The 16813-nt window shown below is 42.4% G+C and overlaps 2 long non-coding RNA genes across 2 annotated transcripts; both read left to right on the top strand.

The window, feature by feature from the left end:
• The first annotated feature begins 490 nt into the window (after positions 1-490).
• Positions 491-8668, top strand: LOC140631478 (uncharacterized). Its single transcript, XR_012029027.1, has 4 exons — positions 491-594; positions 1377-1571; positions 6366-7606; positions 8144-8668. It is a non-coding gene; the product is annotated as an uncharacterized lncRNA (long non-coding RNA).
• Positions 8669-11081: 2413 nt separating this feature from the next.
• LOC140631479 (uncharacterized) lies at positions 11082-14887 on the top strand. The gene is made up of 3 exons (XR_012029028.1): positions 11082-11902; positions 11982-12077; positions 13812-14887. It is a non-coding gene; the product is annotated as an uncharacterized lncRNA (long non-coding RNA).
• The last annotated feature ends 1926 nt before the right edge of the window (positions 14888-16813 follow it).

The following is a 16813-nucleotide window of genomic DNA, read 5'->3' as shown; positions in this document are numbered from 1 at the left end:
GATCCCAGCATGAAAGTTTTAGCTATTGCCTAAGTCGGAGTACATCTGTTACAGCCAGCAGGCATAATAAAAATTATAATAGGAATTATAAACCACCTTGGATTTCTAGAATGTCTTTCTTTTAGCAAGTTCAAAGCACTCCCTTTTCATCTTTCATTTGCCTTCATAACATTTATGAGAATTGTTGTTAGACTCACTTAACAGATGAGAAAATAGATTAAGCTGTCACAACACTGGATTGGAGGTCTCTTAACTTCAGATGACCATGTAACTTTTTGTGAGTGAATGGGGATGCAACTAATAGTTACACTCAGACAATAGGTGTGAACCAGAACTGTCCTGGGCACACATTAATTCTCACTTTAAAAACTGTATTCCAGAGAGAAAACTTTAGTTTATATGATTTTTAGCAAGTCCAATACCACCAAACTTATTTCTTGGGACTTTGGAATGTAGAAGACAGAGAAAAGAAACCTCACAAGCCTAGAATCCTAGGAAGTAGCTTAGCTGCCCAGTTCCAAGCCTAGGACCACAAAGTGATTCACCCATCAACCTATCATTTGGACTTCCAAAGCAGGAAGAGTTCTGAAGAGGGTAAGAAGTAGAGGTAGGGAAGCAACACCTGTGGTCAAAGGCACTCTGAAACCCACAGGCAATCTTGACCTCCAGAGGGGCCCAGGCCCAAAGCTGAAAGCTTATATTATTAGATATATGGGTAGAGTGGTGGCAACTGATTCTTCAAACCCTTCTTGTCTGTTGACTAAAGAGAGGAAAGAGAAAGATGCAGGGAGGGGCAGGTGTTACCAATCTTTGTTGGCTATTCATCTGTGTCCCTTTGTGTCACATAGTAGTCATCCCATACTGTTTGATGAGGGAATGATTGGTTGAAGGAATTTTTCTGAAACAGAGTCACTAGATTCAGTATTAGAACAACTTTTCAATATCATAGACTAAGGCTTTAGAGAGCCTTATTATTATTTTCTTTGTGTTATTTTCCTCCATTTTAGTACAGACACCTCTCCCAAGTCCTGTAAAATTTAGATACTAGTAGTATGTATATAGATATATTATAGATTTGATGTGATGATTAAAAGAGTTAATAGCACTTAGAATAATACCTGCCCCTTAGTAAAAACTATATGTGGAAATGATGATCGTGGTAGTAATGAAGGTAATGGTAGAGGTAAAAATAGAGGTGGAGGTGGTAGAAATGGAGGTGGTGGTGGTGGAGATGGTCATGATGTGTAGGGGTGAAGGATAAAGAGGTGGTGATAGAGATGGTAGAGGTGATGATGGTAGTAGTGGTAATGATGGTAAAATCCAAGTACCATAGAAAAATTTCAAACAGTCTAACATATATGCAATTGGAATCCCAGAAGAAGTAAAAAGAGAATGGAGCAGAAGAAATATCTGAAGACATAATGTCCAAGAATTTTTACAGATCCAAGAAGTTTAGAGAACCCCATGCAGGACCAATGCAAAGGAAAACACCTGCCACATCATAGTCACATTACTGAAAACTCAAAGAGAGAAATCATGAATACAGACGGGGAAAAAATGACTTATATAAGGTAAAAAATAATAATTATAGCTGATTTCTTGACTAAAACCATAGAAGCCAGAAGACAAAGTAGACATATCTTTATAGCAATGAAAGAAAAAAAAAAACCTGTCAATTTAGAATTCTATGCCAAGCAAAAATGTCTTTCAAAAATAAAGGCAAAACAAAGACTTTTCAGACAAAAGCTAAGATGATGTACTGCAGGCATATCTGCTCTTCAAGAAATGTTAAAATTATTCAGGCAGAAGGAAAATAATGTCAAATGGAATTTGCAATCTCAAAAAGGTAGGGGAGAGAAGAGTGACAGACATGGTAACATGGGTCAAAATTAAAAACATCTTGTTTTTTGGGGCACCTGGGTGGCTCAGCCAGTTGAGTGGTTGACTCTTGCTTTTGGCTCAAGTCATCATCTTCAGGTCCTGGGATCAAATCCTGTGTTGGGATCTTTATTCGGTGGGGAGTCTGCTTGAGGATTCTCTCTCCCTCTCCTTCTGCCCCTCCCCACCACTCATGCACTCTCTCTCTCTCAAACAAATAAGTTTTTTAAAAAACATCTTGTTTTGTAATATATAATTTATTATTCAAAGCAGAGTTCACAAATCCTGCCTGCTGCCTGTTTTTGTAAATACAGCTTATTGAAACACAGTCATGTTCATTATTTACTATTTGTGTTGTTATTGTGCTACAATGGCTGGGTTAAGTAATTGCAATAGAGACTGTATGGCCCTCAAAATCTAAAATATTTGCTATTTGGAACTTTACACAAAAAGTTTGCCAACCTCTGATCTAAAGCTAAAAAACTCCAAGATATTACAAAGTTTATAACATATGTAGGCATTAAATGTATGACAACAATAAGACAAAGGATGGGAGGCAGAAATGAAAGTATACTGTTGTATGGTTCTCACATCATATGTACTATACTGTGATAAGTTAAAGAGGTATATTTCATACCTTTGAATAATCACTAAAGAATAATAATAAAACAGGGGCACCTGGATGGCACAGTCAGTTAAACGTTTGACTCTTGGTTTCAGCTCAGGTCATGACCTCAGGGTTGTAAGATCCAGTCCCGTGTCAAGCTCCACACTCAGCACAGAGTCTGTTTGAGATCCTCTCTCCTCACTGCCCCTCCCACTCATGTTCTCTCTCTCTCTCTCTCTCTCTAAAATAAATAAATAAGTCTTTTAAAATAATAACAATAATATTAAAACAAAGAGATATACTAACAAACCAAGAGCAGAGATAAAGAGACCTGTAAGATGTACTGAATTAATCCAAAAGAAGGCAAAAAAAGGAAAGGAAAGGAAAGGAAAGGAAAAAAGAAATAAAGAATGGATAGAACAAATAGGTAAAAAATTCAAGACAGTAGATTGAACCCAACTGCATCAAGAATTATGTTAAAGTAGTAGTCTAAACACTCCAATTAAAAGGCAAAGATTGTCAGGCAGATTTTTTTAACAGAGCAAGTCTCAATCTATACTGTCTACAAAAAAAAAAGAAAAAACACTTTAAATATAAAGGCATAAATAAGTTAAATATAAAAATAAAAGCCTGGGGCACCTGGGTGGCTTGGTGGTTGAGGGTCTGCCTCTGGCTAAGGTCATGATCCTAGGATCCTGGGATCGAGTTCCACATCAGGCTCTCCTCAGGGAGCCTGCTTATCTCTCTGCCTATGTATCTGCCTCTCTCTGTGTCTCTCATGAATAAATAAATAAAATCTTTTTTTAAAATGTTAGATTTCAGGATGGAAGTCTCAACTGCTAGTGCTGCTTGATTCAAATAGGGCTCCATAGCAGTAGAAAGGCAAGCATGTTTTATTTTCTAGGTCAGAAGTCAATCACAGTGTCTTTTTGGAGACAGAGATCCTTCCAAGGACTTAGTGAAGAAAATTCACAGAAAGACCCAGCATCCAGCCTGCTCGTTACCTCTCTTCCCACCACAGCACCCCAAAGCACACATAGCCCCACCCATTCATCTCCTGCATCTGAGATACTCTCCCCAGCCCTGCTCAGGTCTACACACCTATTGTTGTATATTTCAGTTCAAGGTGCTACTAAGGAGGAAAGATGAAGCTGCACCTGAACAGCAACAACAGTACTGGCTACCCCAGCACAGTAAACCAAGGCTGTTCCTTCTGCTTGTCAGTCCCAGATGGAGCATCAAGACATAGCAAATGAATCCTGAGCAGCCTTTCAACACGACCCCTTTGGTTCCCACTCTCTCTTAATGGATCTGACCTCCCTGGGTCCAAGTACTGGCTCCATCACCCTGTTTCCTTCACTCCCTTCCTCCAGCTTCTTCCCAGTTTCTTCTCCCAGATTCACTCTCCCTCCCCTTCACTTGGACCTTGGCTTCCTAGCACCACATGTGATAACTGTGCATGTGATAACTGTTCTCGTGACTAAGGTTGTGGCATCTCTAGTTTTGGTGGTTGGTAATTCCCCACCAGGGAGCCACATGCCCCCAGGGAAGAAGGGCCACCGAGGTTCCAGAGAAAATCTCAAGATCTCCTGAGAGCTCAGGAGGTGAGTAGACTGGAATGGAAGGTAGACTTACCTGAACTCATCACCTATGCCAGGACCTTCCACATCCATGTCTGGTTTGAGACCGGTTAGCATTGTTATAAAGTTTACGTACCTCAAACAACAACCTCACTATGTTTTGTATAACAACAGAAGAGGAAAACGTTTATTGTTGTTCCGATAGAAGGATTTTTCTTTATTTCTTAGTAGTGACAGCCACTGAGGGACACAGAGAGGGAATTTCTGGTACATCAGTTACTTCCCCAAAATCTTCAGCATTCTAGGGACACTCACCCCACTCCTTCACAACCAGATATTATTATCCGTAAGCCCTGGAAGTAACTGTCTGCAATAGACCTGCAGGAACTTCTTCTATTATCTCCTATGCTACCACAGAGCTTCCAAAAGACAAGCTCTGTTCAAACAACTGTGTCACCTTTACAAATAGTACAGTCTACATCCCTCTGCCCTTGTTCTTCAAGCTTCTTCAAGCTTCGAAAATGGCATTAGGACCAGCTTCTATAGCCAGTGCGTTTAGGTAATCAAAATGATTTGTTAAGCCCAATTGATTCCTGACATTTTAGATTTTATAAGGGAAGGCAACAGATAATTGTGCTAGGGTGGTTCAGGATAAAAGACAAACTCCTAAGTAAATCAGTGAGACCATAGGGCTCCCTAACCCCTATTTGTGAAGTAGGCAGAAACCAAGCCCCAGGATTTTACGATAACACTGTCCTCCTGTCCAAGCCATGGGTCTTCTTTCCAAGCAAGAGACTTCTCCACAGTGAAAATCCTGCCTGGTGAGCCACTCAGGCATGTCAAGAAGCAAGACCCAGGAAATGGGAACAGAAACTAAAGGCTTTTCTACACTAAAGAGCATTGTTAAAGTTTTAGTATATCATTCCAAAACCAGAAAAAATGTAGTGATTATTAACATGGTAATGCTGGTGGGGGTTCAGAGCAGATGGCCAAGAAGGAATTCTTGAGAAGTCTTTGGTGCAAAAATGTGGTTTTGTGAAAGCACAGGGACAGGACCCACCCCAGGGCAGAATCATGGGTGCCCCAGGATTGTGAGGAGCAACTGACTATATACTAATGAAGGTGGGAAAGATAAAGACAAGGGAGGTTTCCAGAAGGACTTTTGTATACTGAAGAAGAATCACGGGATCCCAGTGGCCTTGCTATTGCCAAGCTAAGGTTGTTTTTCCCTCTAACAAAGCATTAACAGTGAGACAGTCATGAGTTTCCTGGGGGAATGTTATCCTCTGCCCACTTCAAGTATTTGTCAATGGGCTACAGGTTATAAGGAAATTTAATTTTATCTACATTTCCTTCTACCTTTGTTTCCCACATAAATAATCAGTTCTGTGCCTAGCATTACTGGGTACTTGAGCTGCCAAGAAAGCGCCTGGAGCTTCTGCCCTTAAGGAACTGGCTGTCTGCTCGATGATAAACAATATAGCACTACAAAAGCCTACAGGAGCACTCAGAAGGGTGATTGCAACCCCCTGCTTTGTAGAACAGATGACTTTGAAGGATGAGTAGGAGTTTGCCAGGAATCAAATAGGGGAACAAAACCAGGCAGAGGTAAATAAGTGTAGCACGTTTAGGGGATTTGGGAGTGGAGTGACCAGAATATAATGTAATATAATAAGGTTGGAAAGGAAAGGACCAGGTTATGAAAGCTTCTATGTGCCATACTCAGAAGCTATGGTTTACCCTTTTCCGACCATCTGGCATTTAGTCTGATCATAAAGCAAAGATCTTAACTAGAGCCTTGGTTCTAAACTTCATCAGATCTCTTAAGGATGAAAAGTGGCTTGCTAGTTTCTTTTTTCTTTTTTTTAACCTTCAGTGAATACTTTAACCACCATAATTTCTTGTTCTCTCTCACCCGGACATGGAGTTGCCTAACAATGGAATAATTCAGCTCTTTATTTCTCAATATTGCCCTTTTGAAGGTTTTTTTGGTTTTTTAAAAATCTGAATACTTTTGGCTATTGTTATTCAGGGAAAGCCTGAGGGCACTCCAAGCTCTGCGGAGAGGTCAGCTTCCTGAGGACAAAAGAGGCTTGTTAGATCTAATCATGGGCTCCCCCTCTGTGAGCAATGGGAGCAAGAGAAAAATGCGAGAGTCAGAAACTGAGCTGAATTCTACCTTCACGGGAGTGAGCTCTTCCCCGTGGTATCCACAATCTCCCACAATGCTGAGTATATAACCACTCAATAAATAATGTAATGCTTAATAATCTCCCTCTCCCTCTCCCTGTTTATTCTAGATGGCTTTAAATACCAGCAATATCCTAAAGCCTTCAGATTGTATTTCCCTGACTCTGAGCTCTCTGGACTCATACATCTACCTGCCCACTCAACATCCCCACTCACATTTTACAAACCTTGACTCTTCTGGTGGCAGATTGTATTTTCTGAAGATGAGAATCACAGTACCTTCCATCCCATCTTCTGCAATGTGATGCTGACACTTCCCACCAAGCCTATATCCCCTCTCCTTGAAACCGGACTGATCTTTGTGACTCGCTCATAGAGAACAGTAGAAATGAGGTGGTGAGACTTCCTATGCTAGGGCATAAAATTGTCATGCACTTCCACCTTGTTTTTGGAAGGCTCACTCTTGGAGCCCGGCCACCATGCTGTGAGAGAGCCACCAGCCACATGGAGAGGTGAGGTGTGCTGGCCAACAGTCCCAGCAGAGGACCCAACCAACAGGCAGCATCAACTGCTTCATGGGATTGATGAAATCTGAAATAGTTCCAGCCAGCATCTGGGTGCTCCAACTAATACCACCTGCACCCACTAAGTCCCTACTGAGCTTTGTCCATATGGCAGATTTGTGAGAATTAACGATGGTTGATGTTTCAAGCCCCAAGTTTGGGATGGTTTGTTACTAGGCAATAGATAGTTAGAAACACCCCCAAACCTACTCCTGCCATCATCCCTCTCTTAGATAGTAGAACCACTATCGACCCCATTGCTCAGGCCAAAAACCCAGATTCATTTCTCTCACATCCTACATCTCATTTATCAGTAAACCCAGATGACTTTGCTTTCAAAATATATCCAGAACCCATTCACTTCCCATTGCTTCACTGTTCTCCCATCTAAGCCTCCATCATCTCCCACGGCTATTCTAACACTCTCTAAATAGCCCCCCTGTGGTCCCTCTAAGGCCTAGTCTTCAACAGCCTTTAACAGTCTCAGAGAGTCTCTTCTGACTAATTCACTCAGAATAAGAGCCAATCTCTTCTCAGCGGTCTATAAGACCCCATATGCTGCCCTCACCCTTTGCTGACTCATTAATGCATGGTCCCCCAGCCCCTCCAGCTGTGTCCCCAAATGCCCAGCACAGTTTCATCTTAGGTCTTTGCCCTTACTTATTGTCAGGTTTAATCTGATTGGTAGTGAAATGAAATAGAGAGGCCAGGCAAAAGTTGGTCAAAACAGGTTTTTAACGGACGCACTCTGGGCAAGGTTCCGCAGCCCCGCAAGGGAGTGAAGCCTGGTAAGTCTCAGGCCGGGGAAGTCGCGCCCAGGGGACAACAGCGGGCTTTTTTTTTAAGGGGGAGGGGTAAGGGGTTGTGCGTCTATACGGAGCGATAGGTATTAGGGCATGTTACTGGTGGAATCGGTACGGGCTGGTAACTGCTTCTGCTCTTACATGGGGTCTGGGTGAGGCGCGGTTCAGGCTTCCCGTATAGGCCCTGTCTCCCCCTGATGACGGTCCTTGGGCGGTGGGCTGCTGGCGGGGATGTCCCGAGGCGGGGTAACAAGATGGAGGGTCTGCCGCCATTTTGTTGGTTCCTCCGGATCCCCCTTGATCCCGCCGGCCCAACACCTAGGGTTGCTCCTTCTCTCCCCCTTCAGATTTCTACTCAAATGTCTCCTTATCAAAGAAACCCATTGTCGGGCTACAAAAAAAATGGCACTTCCCCTGCCCCACCCCTCCGCAGCACACTAGACCACCACCTGTTCTTCCATGTATATATCACTCCTGACATATTACATATTTATTTGTTCATGCTCTGTCTCCTCCCACAAGCAAGTCTGCTTCGTGAGGACAAGAACTTTGCTTTGTTCATTGCTGCATTCCCAGGAACTACAACAGAACTGGAACCTGGATGAATCAATGAATGAAGAAATCGAATGAATGAATGATTTTGAAACCAGCACCAAAGGAAACTGTCAACACAGAGGCAATGAAGCAGAAGAGCCCCGCCTTTGTTTCAGCTAACTTGTTTCCCTTAGATTTTTTTAAATAGATAATACAACACAATTTAACTTCCTTAAAAGAAAATCCACCAACAAGCTAACAACAACGCAAATATGAAGGGATCTTCCTTACTGCTGGACACACTCAATATTGAGTAAAATATTCAGAAAATACCCTACATCTTCCACCTCTAGGCTTCCTGACATTCTTTAAAGATGTTAGATCTAAACAATAAGCAACCAAGTTAACTATTTCACTGAATTGAACTTTTATAAATATAGACTTCATAAAAGTTGCCTTCATATTAAAGTCACCTGGTCTTTCTGCTGCTCTAGAAACCACTTCCTTTGTTATGCGCAGACTATGTGTGATTTTTTTTTTTTTTTAAGATTTATTTACTTATTTTAGAGAGAGGAGAGAAAGAGAGCAAGGAGTAGGGGTAGAGGGAAAAGGGCAGAGGGAGAAGCAGACTCCCCACTTAAGAAGCCCAACTCCAGGGGATCCCTGGGTGGCGCAGCGGTTTGGCGCCTGCCTTTGGCCCAGGGCGCGATCCTGGAGACCCGGGATCGAATCCCACATCGGGCTCCCTGCATGGAGCCTGCTTCTCCCTCTGCCTATGTCTCTGCCTCTCTCTCTCTCTCTCTCTCTCTCTCTCTCTCTCTCTGTGACTATCATAAATAAATAAAAATTAAAAAAAAAAAAGAAAGAAAAGTGAGAAAAAAAAGTAAGAAAGAAAAGTGATAACTTGCAATGAGAGCTTATCTTATTGCAGGTCATTATTATTTTGACAACTAGAAGACTTTTTAAATCACATGAGCAAATCATACACCTTATACAAAAATTAGAAAACATAAAAAAGGAAAGAAAAATAATTCAAAATCCTACAACCCGAAGATCACAATTATTGATATACCTTTTTGATATACCTTTTACCATATACATACTTATACACATATACATATATTTATACTTTTCTTATTAAAATGGAACCATGTCAAACTGCTTGAAGTCTGATTGACATATGCTTTTTTTCCTTAACATGCATGATTCCACAGACAATAGAGCCTTCACAAGTTCTCAAAGGAGGCTCTCACTTTTCCTGTACCAAATGTAGTATATTTCGGGAAAATGCCCCAAGACATGGACTCACACCTGGATCCTGGTCCCCAGTTAGCAGAGCATTACATGATAGGACGTCTGGATGAGACACTGTAATTGTTTGGAACCTCAGATACCCTTTTTGTTCAGAGGGATTACATGGCTTCAACAGGCAGACACAAATTACTGCTCTGGCCTCTCCCTTTGGGCGCTGAATTGTCAAGAAAGGAGTGATAGAATACTTCCAGGTGTGACATCTCCTGGCCACCCCCAGCTTACTAGAGACAGTCTAAAAACTGCTGAAACCTCAGGAACTGTTGAGGTTCCTGCCACATGGATTCAAAAGCTGGGTGATTTACATGCTAGTTAGGTGTTCTTGCAGAAAATGCCACTCATGTACTCATTCATTCATTCTCTCACTCAGCAAATATACCTCAGCCATCCTGTGCCAAGTGCTGAGGAGAACAAGGTTAGAGAGATGCCTGATGCCTACCTTCTAGGAACTCAGTCTTATGGTAGCAGATAGGCAAATAAATTAGAAATTACAACACAGCCCGGTGATGGTTGTAGAATATGTGATAAGTCACTAGAAAGTCAATGGTGGGAGTCATTCTGGGGAGTCCACAGAAAGCTTCATGAAAGAAGTGATACTCCAAGTCTTGAAGAAAGAACAGGATACCAGAACACAATGATGAGGGATGAAGGTTGGAGAAGAGAGACAGTGAGAGAAGAGGAAAGAACTTTGAAGAAGAGAAAACCACACATGCAGAAACCCACAGCGTTCTGGAAATTATCAGTTGTTCTGAAGCACCAAAGGAAGGAGTGTATAGTGTGTCCAGCAGCAGATGGGACACACAGTGAGGCAGTGAGCCTGACAGAGGGATGCCACCTTTAGAGTTAGCAAAACTCAGTGGGGACTTGGACCCACTACATCTCATCTTTGAGATGTTCCTTATCTCCAAAACACCAAGAATAAAACTCACTCCTTATAGGGTTCTTCTAAGGATTAGAAAGAATATAGGGAACCCTGGGTGGCCCAGCGGTTTAGCACCTGCCTTTGGCCCAGGGCGCGATCCTGGAGACCCGGGATCGAGTCCCACATCGGGCTCCCGGTGCATGGAGCCTGCTTCTCCCTCTGCCTATGTCTCTGCCTCTCTCTCTGTGTGTGTGACTATCATAAATAAATTAAAAAAAAAAAAAAAAAAGATTTGTGTTTGACAGAGATCTATGGACAAATGGCACTTGACCTTAGAATCTCTTGAAATTCTATCTGGGATAGTCTGTATAGTTGTATATGTGTGTTTTACTTGAGGGAGGGTCCCTAATCCTCTTTAGTGTTTTAGGTTTTGTGGCCTCAGAACCACTGCCAAGGGAAGAACATAGTGAGATAAGCAGGCAGGGAAGGTGAGAGGAATGAGGAGATGGCACATCATGAAAATACTCAAGGTGACCCATGGAGGGGACCACGTGGTAAGTAAAGACTAAGGCCTCCTGCCAATAGCTGTGTGAGTGCACCATCTTGGAAGTGGGTCCCCCAGCCCCAGCCAACTTCTTTACCGCATCCTTATAAGAAACCCCAAACCAGAAGCACCAAGTTAAATTGCTTCAAATTCTTGGCCCACAGAAATTATGTAAAATAAGAAGTGTTCATTGTTTTAAGACAGTAAGTTTTGGGGTAATTTGTTACATAACAATGATTTATTGATCCTCCAATGCACTCCAACTCCATTCCTGGGCATCACTGCCTTTGGCTTATTTGAGAATCAAGCTTTCACGATATTCTCCTTTATGATATTTCCACACATGGACCCAGGCAAACTAACTTCAGGACCCGCTCTTAGCCACCACACTATAACACTGCCTTACTACATAATAATATAACATTTGCACAGTGCTCTACAATTAACAAAATGTGCTTACATACATGATCACACTTCATCCTCACAGGAACCTCAGGGTAGAGGAACTCTTACGTTTGCATGTTTCCATTATGTACTTAATAAACCTGAGGCTCAATGACACTGCAGTGACTTGTCCAAGGCTATACAACCTTTAAGTGGTAGCTAGTACCTGGACTCAGAATCACAGACTCTTTCCGCATTCATTCGCTGAGGCTATTATAACAAAGTAGCACAACCTGAATGCTTTCCAACAGTAGACACTTATGCTCTCACAGCCCTATAGGTGTCCAAAAACAAAGTGTCCACACAACTGGTTCCTTCTGGGGGGCTCTGAGAGAGAATCTCAGTCTCATGCCCCATTCAAGCTTCTGCTGAGGCTGGCAATCTTGCACTTTCCTGGGCTTATAGCTGCATCACTTCAATGTCTGCCTCTGTCCCCACATGGCCTTCTCTCCCCCCATGTGCCTCTCCTCTTCTTACAGGGGCACCAGTCATATTGAATGAAGAACCCACTCTACTGGCCTGATCTTTACTTATTCCTTAATTATATCTGCAAAGACTCTATTTTCAAATAAAGTCATATTCACAGGTACCACCATATCTTTGGGGGGGAGGGGAAGGGACACATATCAGCCCACACCACTCTCATAAGTTACATTCTTGTGTAGTAGACAATCCACAGAGAACCATCGACTGGGCCTAAACTATCCGTTCTTGGGATTGTCGTCACAGCCTGCCTTGCTTTGCTAGAGCCCGGCATCCTGGTGAGTACATCAAAGTACACACAAGGGGGCACCACTTGACCAGGAAAGTGACAAAAATACCCGTGGTCCTGTTAAATTCCTTACTGAATTTGTTTCTTCACTTTATTTCTTAAATTAAGATCTTCAAATTTGATAGCCCAGACAGATTCAAGGATTTCCTGATTTTTCCAACGATGATTTCTAAGTAGCTTTAAACCTCATTGTTCCTATTGGTGAGCCATAGAGTCTGAGCTGCGATGGTAGATTCTTGAGGAAGAGAGAAGTAGCTCCTCACAGTCCTTAGCACAGGGCACCCTCTGGGGATTCCAGAAGAGCTCAATTAGAGGGGCCAGGATCTCCCACTGGACCCAAGATTCAAGTGAAATCATGCATCAATAAATAAGTTGAAGGGTATGATGGCCATGAGCTGGATCAACTTCTTTCTCTCTGAGGTAATTTTCAACTCTAGGCAAAGCTGCCCAGGAAGAGCCTGCATTAGGCTGCCACTTCCTTGTTGGCCCCATCTCTCCACCCCTTCTTCCATTCAGACACATGGTCTAACAAGCTTGCTCCAAAACCCCGTTGCACATTGGTTCCCAAAGAGCCCCTCAAGTTCCAAGACTACTTCTCCCACAAACAAAATTTCCATTCACTTAAGCTCAATAGTAAGGAAAGCCTCCGCTTTCCTCAAATGCAATGTGAAAATGTTTAAGCTGAGTGAAAAAGGAAGCCAGGAGGAAAATCCATAGAAAGAGTCTCAGTAAAAACAATCCCTGAACCCTACCCCAAGTGACTCACCTGTTCCTTGGTATTCTGGCACTTAGCCTTCACACAGCCTTAATGTGGACTCAGCTGAAATTGTTTAAATGCTCCAGATGGTCTCTATGGTCATCTTTACTGCTCACAGGTGGTACCAGCATTCACCATTCAGTCATTCAATTAATTCCACAAACATTTTGAGGTATCTGAAATGTGCCTGGCTCTAGGGCAGGTGCTAGTGTCTGAAAAAGACTGAGAACAATGAAGGTCAAGTCTCTGCCCTTAGCGTTTACATTCTAGTGTCAGAGGCAAATTGCTCAGTGAATACAAAACTATTATTGCTAAATTATGGCAATAGGCAGAGGAAGAGAAAGAAACCAAACAGATTGTGCTTTAATAAGGAAATCAACCATCTCAAGAAGATTGAGGGAAAGTCCTTGAGCCAAGATCTTCCTTAAGAAAGGTAAGAAAAGGCAAGAGAGATGGTGAGATCCAGGGAAGGGGAGGGCACATTGCAAAGCCCCCCTACCCCACCAGCTTTTGAAGGCAGCTCTTGCTGAATGTTGGCTGCTTCCCTGATATAGAAAGCTCTGGCTGACTGGAGGAATGACGGATGACCCCTGAACAGGAAGGACTGATTCAGATATATAGCTTAAAATTTAGCCCATCGTGTATCTCTAACCCATTCATATTTCTTTCTTTCTTTCTTTTCTTTCTTTCTTTATTTATTTATTTATGATAGTCACACAGAGAGAGAGAGAGAGAGAGGCAGAGACACAGGCAGACTCCATGCACCGGGAGCCTGATGTGGGATTCGATCCCGGGTCTCCAGGATCGCGCCCTGGGCCAAAGGCAGGCGCCAAACTGCTGCGCCACCCAGGGATCCCCATTCATATTTCTAAGTGGATTAGGTGTCAGAGAAGGATCTCTGAGCATATGTCTTCACTACTCAGACGTAAAGATCCTGCCACTCACCACGTTTAATATTCAACTCAGGTTCTGCGTCTCTCCATTGCATTTTCCACAAGCAGCTGGAGCCAGGATCCTTCAGCAATACAGCCCTTTCCAGCCCACATCAGGACTTCTTCCAATGTGAGGACCTGCTGCATTAGAAACACTCACGGTGCTTGTTAAACAAGATGGATTCCTGGGCTCTGGTCCAGACTCATTCATCAGACCCTCCAGAGATGAGATCTAGAAATCTGTGTTTCTCACAGGTCCCCAGGTGTTCACATATGCTCTACAGTTTAAGACTCTGCGGGAGTCATCTGAAACTAATGATATACTATATGTTGGCTAATTGGATTAAAAAAAAACCTGCAGGAGTCTGCATTTCATTTCTGAGAAGACATCAGGGTCTATACCAATGTGAGGCATAATTGCTGTACTGCATTTATGATTTTTGTGGGACATTTGGATGATGAAAAGTGTTAAGGGTTGAATTGTGTTTCCCTCTCAAAATTCATACATTGAAGTCCTAAACCCCAAGGACCTCAGAAAATTACCTCATTTGGAAACACGGTAGTTGCAGGTGTAATTAATTAAGAAGTCATTGGGCTGGGCCTTAACCAATATTACTGGTGTCCTTCTAAAACGGGGAAATTTGAACACAGGCTCACACACAGGGAGCATGCCATCTGGAGATGAAAGCAGATGAAAGCAGGTCAGGGTGATGCTTGTTGGAAGGCCAGAGATGGCCAGCAAAGCAGCAAACCAGCTTCTAGTAGAAGCTAGGAGGGAGGCCCGGAACAGATGCTCCTTCGCAGCCCAAGGAAAGGAACCAAACCCTGCCTTCACCTCCACACTGGACTTCTAGCCTGCAGGACTGGGAGGCCACACATTCCTGTTGTTTGAGCCATGCAGTCCATGGTATTTGTTACAGTAGCCCTAGCAAATGAATAAAGGTAGCAAGGTACAAACACTACACAGTGTTTTACTACATGCCTACTGGCCAAGTCTATACCACTTTATGGGAAGGAAGGGAAGTTCCTTCGGACTTAAAAGTCTCACCACTGTAAAGTCATATGGAGCACCCATAAACCCAAGAAGTGTCTCTTCTGAGGTCTCATTAGTCTTCCATTAAGAAGCACATTCCACCCAACTGATTGATGGAAATGGTAATATTGACTATGGAATTGTAGTATTTTTTTAAAGGTGAGTCACTTTTCAAAGACATTTCTTTTTTTAATATTTTCTTTATTTATTCATGAGCGACACAGGCAGAGAGAGAAGCAGGCTCCACATGGGGAGCCCGACGTGGGACTCGATCCTGAGTCTCCAGGATCACACCCTCGGCTGCAGGCGGCGCTAAACCGCTGTGCCACCGGGGCTGCCCTGGAATTGTAGTATTGACTACTGTTTGGGCCCAGAAAAAGAGCTGGTGGCTAACACAAACATGAGAGATTAAAATAGGGAGAAGGGAAGGCTGACAGATGTCTGTAGATGGAGGAAAGGGTGGCTGTTCTTTGTAGTGGGAAAATTCCCAGCCAACCTCATAGGACATGCTATATTTTCTCATGTGACACCAGTAATCCTCCATAAAGGTTCTTAAAAGTCAGCCCAGAGTGGGGCACCTGGTGGGGGGGAGCTCAGTTGGCTAAGCCTCTGACTCTTGGTTCTGACTCAGGTCACGATCTCAGGATCCTGGAGTCGGGGGTGTTTCAGGTTCCACAGTTAGTGGGGAATCTTCTTGAGGATTCCCTGTCTCTCTCTACTCCTCCCTCTGCTCATGCTTTCTCTCTCTTTAAAAAATAAACAAATCTTTAAAAAAAACAAAAAGTCAGTCCAGAGGGCATTTCAAAAGGGTATAAAAGAAGTTTGGGGGTAATCTACAGGTTCTATAACATGATTGTGTTGTAGTTTGTTGCTCAACTGTAAAATTTGTCAAAAATTAGTATGAAATTACACACTTTAAAATGGTTGAATTTTATATATAAACTATACCTCAATAAAACTGATTTAAAAAATCATCCCCTAACAGAAAATTCCAGCTAAATATATTTGGTGATAGGAGGAAAATCCAAAAACAAAGACCAAAAAAATTCATTTTGCAATCTTCTTAACCAGAAACCAGACTGAAAATAGGCCATTTGATTTAAAACACTATTTACTTTTACCAGAAAGTGGAAAGAGAACACATGTATTCGAGTATTTTCAGTCAGATAGTTAATCTGATTTCTGAAACATGATTAAAAGAGGAACCAGAAAATCCTTGCTACTGAAGGCAGAACAAAAATTAAAAGGACTCATGAAAAAAAATCCCTGAGTATAAATGTTGTTAAATGGAGAAATAATGCAGAGAAGCATTCCCATTAGAAGGAATAAGATTTGCTGGTAACTTTCAAATTAAAGAATGAAGATGAAGAATTATCACATCACTGAACTAAGAAATGTGTCTACAACTCTAGCCTCAGAGTGCATACTGTTCCGTGGGACATTCGTAGCATATTCTTGAATAAACAGAAGACTGTCTTTAGAAATAGATTGAAAGACTTAAGTTTAGTATTAGTGAATTGGATGTTACCTTCAGGGTTATGTTCAGCTTAGAGCTAGTAGCTTGAGCTTCAGCTTAATTTACAAAGGTGCTCAGGGAAGTTTTGCTCCTGGAAACATCTTCCCACTCCCATTTCCATACTTAGCATCATAGAACAGTACAGACCCCTGGTTTGGAGCCATCCTCACCTGTAAAAGGAGGGTGAGGAAAGCCACTTGTCAGTGAGAGTCAAGGGAACTTACATATAGCACCCATAACAGGGCATGGCCCCCAGGGCACTTTGTCCTTATGTTCCCTTACATTGAACAGTCTGATGCCTTATGAAGTCACACTTGTTTTGTAAGTTTTCATACTGCATATTTTTCCTGTTACACATTATAGATGAAAAGGAGAAGGGCCTAGTTTAGTGTGGTTTTAGAGAAAAATCCCAATGTTGATACACAGTAGCCCTGAGAACTGGGGCAAAATATGTAATACACCTGGACCTTTGTTTCCTCATCTATAA

Source organism: Canis lupus, chromosome 4 (assembly GCF_048164855.1).
Source record: "Canis lupus baileyi chromosome 4, mCanLup2.hap1, whole genome shotgun sequence".
Classification (NCBI taxonomy): Eukaryota; Metazoa; Chordata; class Mammalia; order Carnivora; family Canidae; genus Canis; species Canis lupus.
The sequence above is the reverse complement of the archived record's forward strand: the minus strand, read 5'-3'. Positions and strand labels throughout refer to the sequence as shown.